The sequence below is a fragment of the Neophocaena asiaeorientalis genome, unplaced genomic scaffold (genome assembly GCF_003031525.2).
Source record: "Neophocaena asiaeorientalis asiaeorientalis breed wild unplaced genomic scaffold, Neophocaena_asiaeorientalis_V1.1 scaffold241, whole genome shotgun sequence".
NCBI lineage: Eukaryota > Metazoa > Chordata > Mammalia > Artiodactyla > Phocoenidae > Neophocaena > Neophocaena asiaeorientalis.
The window spans coordinates 291,645-300,677 of NW_020172287.1; the positions used below are offsets into that span (position 1 = coordinate 291,645).

At 48.6% G+C, this 9,033-nt stretch overlaps 1 protein-coding gene across 1 annotated transcript in view; it reads left to right on the forward strand.

The window, feature by feature from the left end:
• The first annotated feature begins 7,889 nt into the window (after positions 1-7,889).
• Positions 7,890-9,033, forward strand: part of MAPK9 (mitogen-activated protein kinase 9) — a 60,141-nt gene continuing 58,997 nt past the window's right edge. Inside the window, exons 1-2 of the mRNA XM_024764981.1 lie at positions 7,890-7,983; positions 8,334-8,474. The gene's annotated coding sequence lies outside the window, so the exon portion shown is untranslated. The remainder of the gene's footprint in view (positions 7,984-8,333; positions 8,475-9,033) is intronic.

A 9,033-nucleotide genomic window follows, 5' to 3' on the forward strand; every position in this document is an offset into this window, starting at 1 on the left:
TTGTCTTGTGTGTGTGGATTTTTGTTAATCTCATTTTTTTCGCATGCTTTTGAGGGCTCCTCAAAACAAACTCAGCAGTGTCTCGTGGGGGCAGCCCTGTTTGTTGGTAGCCACACCCGTGACCTATGTGCTTCTAGGATGAAAATGAGGACTATTTTAACAGAATGGAACAAAATGCAGGAGATTTGGGACTCTGGAATGAGAATCCACTGAATAGCTGTTGGAGGGGGTTGCCCAGAGCCTGAATGAAGCATACAGAGGTGAAACTCAAATTTGTACTTTTTTCCCCCAGTAAGCCTATAAAGTCACCAATTTTATTAATAGAATCAGGCAGGAAGATAGAAAGCCGAGACAGAATTCTTGTGGAGTTGGAGTTTGGCTCCCTATGAAAGTGCTACCCCAGACAGCTCGAGTGGTGTCTTCATGGCAACTAATTGGTATGTGTAGCTCTAGAATCCCATCAGATCTTTGTTCTGGATTACCCGTGGGCTATTCAGTGAACTTTTTCATCCTATTCTATGCTCTCCTCTGTATCACAGGGGTTGGAAACCTGGGAACTACATTTCCAGGTTAAATTCCACCAGTGAGAGACACTTCTGGTAGATTTGAAAGACAGTTTAGAAATTATATTATTCAATGAGAAATTCATATCACTTATTCATATAACTTATTTCTGTGCTGGCAGAGGCAGACAGGAGGTCCTGTTGTGGCCCTTGGCACCAAAATATCCTCTATGGTGGGGCTCCCTACAACTTACCCATCACTCAGTGCTCCAGGCTGTGGTGGCCACCAGCAGAGCTTTCCTGTGGCTCCTCCAAAATCCTAATTCTGGAGAGTTGGCAGGAACCCAAGGGGCTGTGATGGCATTCTCTGACCTTCCTCCTGCCCTTCTCACAAATTAACAAGTGTGTAAGTCTTGTTGGAAATGCCTGCTCTGGTTTCTGTCTTCCTGACCAAACAATGACCAATACAACTTCAGGTTAGGAGACTACAAACTAGCCAGAACATTTTTATCTGAACAAGAACCAGAAAAATGTATTTCATCCTTAACACCTGAGAGGTGATGACCATCCTGGCTTCTGTGCTCATTGTTCCTTTGCTTTTCTTTATAGTTCTACCTGTGTATCTACCCCATACAATAATACTCAAACAATAATACTGCCTAGTCTTGAAATCGGAGGGCAAGCACACACCATTCATGCAAGGAGTGGGCAGCACTGTCCCCGCTGGGCAGAGGCTCCAGGAGGAGGTGAGTGGAGCAGTCTTCGGTCATGGTCTGACCTCCGCTTCTCTGGGAGGTGACAAGGCCTTTTCTGGGGAACTCACGAGCAAGGTCACAAGTGAGTCTTGGAAAACACTGGGCTCTCCACAGTCAGGAGCCTGGCAAGACTGAAGTGTAGACCAGGAGCTGGACATGCAGCAGAAGTCCAGTCAGTGAGAGTGGGCTGCTCTGTCCTTTCTATATCTGAGCCCATCGTGGTCTACCTCCCACTCTCAGGGAAAAGTTGGAAACTTCTGTGAGTTATATGCGTGTCCTCATCAGAGCCTGAGGGGAGAGACCCTCATCAGCACATGGTCAAGACAAGCCAAGTACTGATGAGAATCTGGGCCAAGTTCTCCTGGGCTTTCTGTCCTCAGGTTAAGAAGATGGACTGATGAAAGGGGAGTCTTGGTGATGACAGTCTATGTGCCAGGTCACACTGCTGCAGTGTGGCTCAGTTGCCCTCCACAGCTGCTGCAGAGCTGTCACCTTGGGATCACCTTTCACCATCCTCCAGGGGATTCTCTCCTCATCTCTCATGTCTCTTGCTTCCTGTCTCTGTGTCTTCCTTCCTCTGAGTTTCCTTTTTTGTTTTGGTGGAGCACATACTTCTTGAGTAAAGATGCTGGGAGATAAATGTTTTGAGACCTTGCATGTCTGGAAATGACTTTATGACTCACACTTGATTGAGGGTTTAGCTAATTATAGAATTCTAGGTCAGATAAAAATGTTTCTTTCAGAATCATAAAGGTAATGCTCCCTTACCTTGTTCCCAGTATTGCAGTTGAGGAGTCCAAAGTCACTCTGGTGTGCCTTTGTCAGTGACCTCTTTATTTCCTTCTTTTTGTTCCCTGTGTTCTGAAATATCACAACAAAGGTGCCTTGGATCTCTTTTCATTTCGTGTTGATTTCAGTCTGGTTACTCATGATCTTCAAGTCTGGGATGTTTTCTTGAGTTACTTTTTTATGGATTTCTTTTTGTTTCTCTAGCCTCTCCGTTATTCAGAGGTGAAGCTGCTGAGGGTTATAGCTCAGGGGTAGAGCATTTGACTGCAGAGGTGAAGCTGCTGGAATGGCCTGTAATTTCTTATCCTTTCTATTGTTCATCTTATCTTTTTTCTCTACTAATTGGGAGATTTCTTCAATTTTCTCTCCCAACCTGTCTACTATCAAGATTTTCCATTTCTGCCAAATGATTTAATTTCCAAGAACTCTTTTTTTGGCTCTGAATATATATATATAAAATATTTTAAATTAACTAAAGCCCATAATTTATTCATATCTTCTTAATTTGTATCTAATTCCCTTTTCCTATTCAAGGACATCACATGTCTCCTTGGGCTCCTTTTGGCTGTGCCAGTTTCTCAGATTTTCCTTGTTTTCGATTACCTTGACAGTTTTTTTTTTTTTTTTTTTTGCGATACGCGGGCCTCTCACTGTTGTGGCCTCTCCCGTTGCGGAGCACAGGCTCCGGATGCGCAGGCTCAGCGGCCATGGCTCACGGGCCCAGCCGCTCCGCGGCACGTGGGATCCTCCCGGACCGGGGCACGAACCCGTGTCCCCTGCATCGTCAGGCGGACTCTCAACCACTGCACCACCAGGGAAGCCCACCTTGACAGTTTTAAGGACTGTTGCTGGGTATTTTGTATTGATAGAATGCCCTGCATTTGGATTTGCCTGGTGCTATTGTGGTTAGACTGGCGCTCTGTGTTTTGGGGAGGAAGACCCCAGAAGTAAAATGCCATTCTCATCACTTCATATCAAGGGTACATACTATCAACATGTCTTATCACGGTTATGTCAGGTGACCCCTGACTGAGGTAGTGTTTGTCGGGTACTCTATTTTTCCCCCCTTTCCGTACTGAACTTTTTGGAGGGAAGCCATCATGCCTATCCCACACTTAAAGAGTAGGGAGTTATGCTTCACCTCCATGAGGGGAGTATCCACATAAATTATTTGGAACTCAGTACAGATTTGTCTGTTCTCCATCTTTTTGTTAAATCATTTATTTCTGTTACTATGAAACTCATGGATATTTATTTTACACTTTGAGTCATAATCCAGTGCTATGTTACTTATTTTGTTGTTTGAATTGTTCCAGCTATGGCTGTTGGGAGCTCTTTCAGTTGGCTCTTGTGACATGACCCCTCGTTTATGTGTGTACTTTGTAAGCACTTCCCTTTCTTGCACTACAACTTGCGCTAGGCTCATCTTGTATATTCCCTGCCCCTGCCCTAGAATCAGCCATTGCTCCAACGACCCCTGGTTTCCTTTATTTGAGAATGGCATTAAAAAACAAGACCTGGGCTCTGGCTGTGTTTTCACTCCTGGGATGTCACTGCTTCTAGGCCATCTCAGCTGAGAGAGCAAGACATAACTTGTGTGCTGAATTTTTTAATGGTGGTTCTTGTTACTAGGATGCAATATTTTTTCATACTCTTTGAAGCCTGCAATGATTTTTTTTGCCTTTGGAATTTTCTTCTCTACGTAGTCTCTGTTTCTTTCAAGATGCAGTTTTCTGTTTGATTGTCTTAATTTTCTTTGCCATGTGACCTTGGGCTGTCCAGTCAGATTCAAGGTAGGTGGAAAGTCCTGAGCACACAGTGGGGCTTATTTTGATGCCAAGATTCACTGCCGGTCAATCTGGAAGGGGGCTTGTGGGGGGGATGGAGGTCAGGCCTTTACTTTAGGCTTCAGGGCTGGTCAGACTCCCAGAGAAGAGCTTTCCAGTCCCTTGCCTTTGAGCAAGGGTCCAATGGCTGGTGCTCTGGGAGAAACCTGGAAGAGGAGGGCTGAGGGTCACTGCATTCAGTCATACAGTCACGGATCAACCCCATTTTCATACAGCTCCCATGTCTTCAGCTGTGCCCCCAGCTCAGACATGCTGTTTTTTTTTCTTTAACACCTTTATTGGAGTATAATTACTTTACATTGTTGTGTTAGTTGCTGCTGTATAACAAAGTGAATCAGCTGTATGTATACATATATCCCCATATCCCCTCCCTCTTGTGTCTACCTCCCACCTTCCCTATCCCACCCCTCTAGGTGGTCACAAAGCATGAGCTGATCTCCCTGTGCTATGTGGCTGCTTCCCACTAGCTATCTATTTTACATTTGGTAGTGTATATAAGACACCCTGTTTCTTATTACCAGAGAATAAAACCCAGACTTCTGTCTTTCCCAGCTGTTTTCTGTCCTTTTGCCTGCCACGTCCTCACATGAGCCTGACTGACCAGCAAAGGGTGGGAGCCCTGCAAGGGGGCGCCATCAGAGTCCTCCTATGGGGGTTTTCAAACTTGACTTGAGACAGAGGGTCACTCCCCTTGGGTGGTGGAAGAGAAGAAGGTGACATGGAGAGAAGGAAGCTGACACAGAGGAATGGGATGGGTAGAGAGCTTGCCTCTGGCTTTCAAGGCCTCAGCCTGGCTCTCAAGCCTGCAGTACTGAAGCCAGCTCTACCCCTGCTCTCCCTCAGGTGCAACAATGCAGGAAACTCCCCCAAATTGTCCCCATTGGTTTAAGTGCAATGTGGCTTTCTATAACACACAACTAAAACAGTCCTAACTTGAATCCTTTGGCACATCTCTGGTCCTGGTAAGGGCTAGGGAGAAGAGAGAGGAGGGGTTAACGGACTGTGGGGAGAGCAGGCAAAGTCGAGGGAGGGGGCGAAAGCAGCCAGAATGAGAACACTCACATACCCCATGTGTAAGGTCGGCACCCCGCGTTTGGTACTTTGCTCCTTGAGTCCTCGCAGCGCCCCCATCAGGTTGGGGTCACCACCGATGCCCATTCCCCATTGAACTGAGGCTCTCTGAGCCTAATCCCTTGCCCAGAGGAGCACAACTAAGTGGAAAGCCTGACTGGAACCCAGGTGAAGAGGCCCACATGGGATGCGGAGGTGGGTAGTGTCTGCCAGCAGCAGCATCAAGGGCAGGGAAGGGCAGCCAGAAACGCTCTAATGAGCCTTGGCAGAAGCACGAGCAGGCCAAGGGCAGAAGTCCCCAGCCAAGAACCAAGCCAGGTTTTTCTCTCTGACTACTCCTCCTCTCTCACCCCTACATCCTACCTGTAAGACCTGACAATTCCACCTCTTGAACAGTTTTTTTTTTTCCTTTACATCAAGTTTGTTTTGTATAATTTACACACATTAAAAGTCATCCTTTCTTAGGTGCACAATTCTGAGTTTTGACACATATATAGTCATATGAGGACCACCATAATTAAAATACAACAGAGTATGCCCATCATCCCAAAAAATTCACTCGTGGCCCCTGGGAGTCATTCCCCTCCCCACACTTGACCTTTGGCAACCACTGATGTGACTCTCCTTTTTCCAGAAGGTCATATAAATGGAATCATGTATAGTTTTATGTTTGGCTTCTTTCACTTACCATGTTTTTAATACTTATCCATGCTGTGCTGTGCACTCGCCACCAGGCCAGTCCTTTCTGTGTCAGGTAATATCCTATTGCATGGATGTACCACAGTTTGTCTTTCCATTCACTGAATTATGGACACATGGGTTGTTTCTAGTTTTTAACTGTTTTGAGTAAGGCTGGTATGAACATTCACGTAAGCTCTTTGTGTGAACATGCTTTTATTTCTCTAGGGTATATATCGAGGAATGGGATTGCTGGGTGGTATGACAGCTATGTGTTTGTTATCTGAAACTATCAAACTGTTTCCAAAGTGGATAAACCATTTTGCTTTTCCACCAGCAGTGTCTGGGAGTTCCATTTGCTCCACATCACCATCAACACTTGCTTTTTTCATACAGCCATCCTAGTGGGGTGAGTAGTGATAGTGGGTTGTAATTTAATTTGAATTTCCCTAAAGTCTTGAAACAGTTTTAAAATCAGATCTTTCCTTTTGACACCTGCTGCCTTGGCCCCAGACCAGACTTCATCTTCTCTTACAGGGACCTTTGCAATAGCTCCCTAATTGGTCTTGTGGTCTTAAGTCCCTCATCCCTGAAACTTCATGTGCCCTAGTGATCTTTCCAAAATAAACATCTAATCACTCTGCTCACTTCCTTTCTTAATACTCCACAACAGCTGCCCTTTACCTCCACAGCCAGGTCTCCACCCTGCGATGCCTCAAGGCCTATTAGGTAAGGGGTGAGTGAAGTTGCAGGCAGATGTGGATAATAGGGAGTTGTGGAGACTGTGGTGAACTAGGGGTCTCACCTAAAGGGGCAGCTGCCACTCAGTTCCAGCTGACTACTATGCGAATGTGGGCCCCATGTTGCCAGAGCTTTAACTATTTAAGAGAAACCAACAATTGAGTGTTTCCAAGGTGAAAGCTCCCAATTTTTAAATGTTGGCAACTAAAAAACTTAAAAAACAAAGAAACAAACAACTCTCAGGGTTAAACAAGGCATATCAGTGAGCTGAAACCAGCCTATGGGCCTCCGGTCAGCTGTGCCAGTCCACGCACCTCAAAGCCCTCAAAACTCTCCAGTCCCCCTTCTCCATCTCCAGCAAGACTAGGTGATATATGTTCCTGAATATATCATGCATGTCCTCACTTCTGAACCTCTGAGTCTGAGTGCACTTTCTGCCTAAAGCACTGGCCCAGAACATTCCTGCTGGCTTTCCAGCCTCAGCTGGGGCTTCCTCCTGTCCAGGAGGCCTTCTTCAACTGCTCCTCTCCACCTGGCAGGCTAGATCAGCTGTCAGTGCTCATGTGTTCCCCCTTCCCCCAACCCTGCAGTTCTCACCACACTTGTGACAGGATCTTCTCTCTTGTTGGCTTCAACCGGAATCCTGTGCACTCTTCCAAGCACAGAACAGCTCCCTGGCCCCCACCCTGTAACCTCAGCTCTATGTCCATAAATGTTCCCTGTACTTCATAAGCCAGAAAAAGCAGAATCCTTTCAGAAAACTCAGCAGGAAATGCATATAGGTTTGTATGTGTGTACAATGATTTTTGGTACTCACTTTCCATGGGGTGAGTGCTGCAAAGTCAGGGCTGGAGTGTGTGTGAGAATGGGTGCTCCTTCCTAATCTGAGGAGAAGCACCCATGAGTGCTCCATCGTAAAACCACAGCTCCGACGGTCTCCCATAATCCTTGATGGTGGCAATTTTTGCTCCCTGTTTTCTGTTGTGCACCTGGGGCAGGTGGCAGTAAGGTTGAGTGTGGGCAGGAGCCTATCAGGTGGGCCCTCCTCAATCAGGCAACACTCAGGAGTTACAATTTCAAGCAGGGATGGGCCATACTCAGTTTTAGAAAACTTGTTCTGGTAGCCAAGGTAGGGGTGGCCTAAGGGGGGCACCGCACCTGGATCCCTTCCTCTACCCTACCTCTCTTCTGAGGTCCTGGTGCCCCCAGCCTGGCCATGGGTCACAGGCTTGCCAGCTTCCCCCAGTTCTGCCACCCTGCTCCATGCCCTTCAGCCCCTTAACCTCCCCCCTCTGCAGAGTCCTGCTCCTTCCCCCAAGTTTGGCCCCTGCCCTGGCCACCCTGTGGTCCTGGCCACGCTGTGAGGGCTGTTCCTCCTTCACAGTCCACCAGTCTCCCCATCCGCAAAGTCCAATTCCCCTCACCCCATCCACGGACCTCTGAGCTTTTCCCCACTGTGTCCAGCGTCCTTGCCTCACTTCCAGCCTTGCTCATCCAAACACAGATCCGACAACACCTCTCCCATCATTTCACATGACTCCAGACATGCTGGAACCAGATCCAGAGGCTAGAGGGCTGTGGGAGATGCCTCAAAAGAAGGTCAGTGTCTATATGTCAATGCTACTCTCTCTCTTCGTCCCAGCTTACCCTTCCTCCTCCCCGTGTCCTCAAGTCCATTCTCTACGTCTGCGTGTTTAATCCTGTCCCGCCCCTAGGTTCATCAGAACCATTTTTTTTTAAAGATTCCATTCACTTTGTTATACAGCAGAAACTAACACAACATTGTAAAGCAATTATACTCCAATAAAGATGTTTAAAAAATAAATAAATGAAGTGATCAGGATAAGGAAAAAAAAAAGGTCAGTGTCAACAAACCCCAGGTCCTAGGGGCCCTCAGCACTGCATTCCCTTCCCTCCATTTACGACTCTGCCATTCTCCTCTGAGACAGAAGCTTGAACTCTGCCCCAGGCGCACCAGCCTGTCCTCTCCTGCCCTGTCGCTGACCTGCCGAGGATACTTGTCTGCACATGGCCACCTCCTCGCATCTCCGTCCCCGACTTCTGGGAGCACCCCTACAAACTCGTTCACGGTGAGCAGAGGAATCCAAGGTCCTCTCCTCTCGTCCCCACTCCCTCGCCGCCTCCGCCTCCCGGTCCTGGACGCCAAGGCCCCAGCTTCCCCTCGCCCTGGCCCTCGCCCTCACCCTCACCCCGGGTTTCCCCCAAGTGGACCGGCTCCGTCTCCCTCCAGGCCGACTCGCCGCTGCCAGTCTGCACCTGCAGCCCTGTGGCCTGGTTTTCGGTCCCGCCAGCCCGCCCTCTCCGCCGTCTCCCGGCTCCGTGTTCGGCCGCCGCGCCGTGGGCCCCTGTGGGGGCAACGAGCTCAGCTAGCTCGCCCAACGGTGCCTGCGTCAATAAGGCGCGGATCCGATCTGCTGCGCTACCTTCGAGCGCCGCTCACCAGTCACTGAGGGCCCTGGCTCCGCCCGAGCCGCCCGGCAGTAGTTCGTCCCCACCACCCCGCGCGCGATTGGCTGCACCACTCCGGCTTACCGCGCGCCGATTGGTCGGCGCGCGGGTCGGTCAGGCCGAGCGCCGCTGCGGCGGCGGCGGCGGAGGAGAAGGGAGCCAGACCGGAAGGGATCTAAG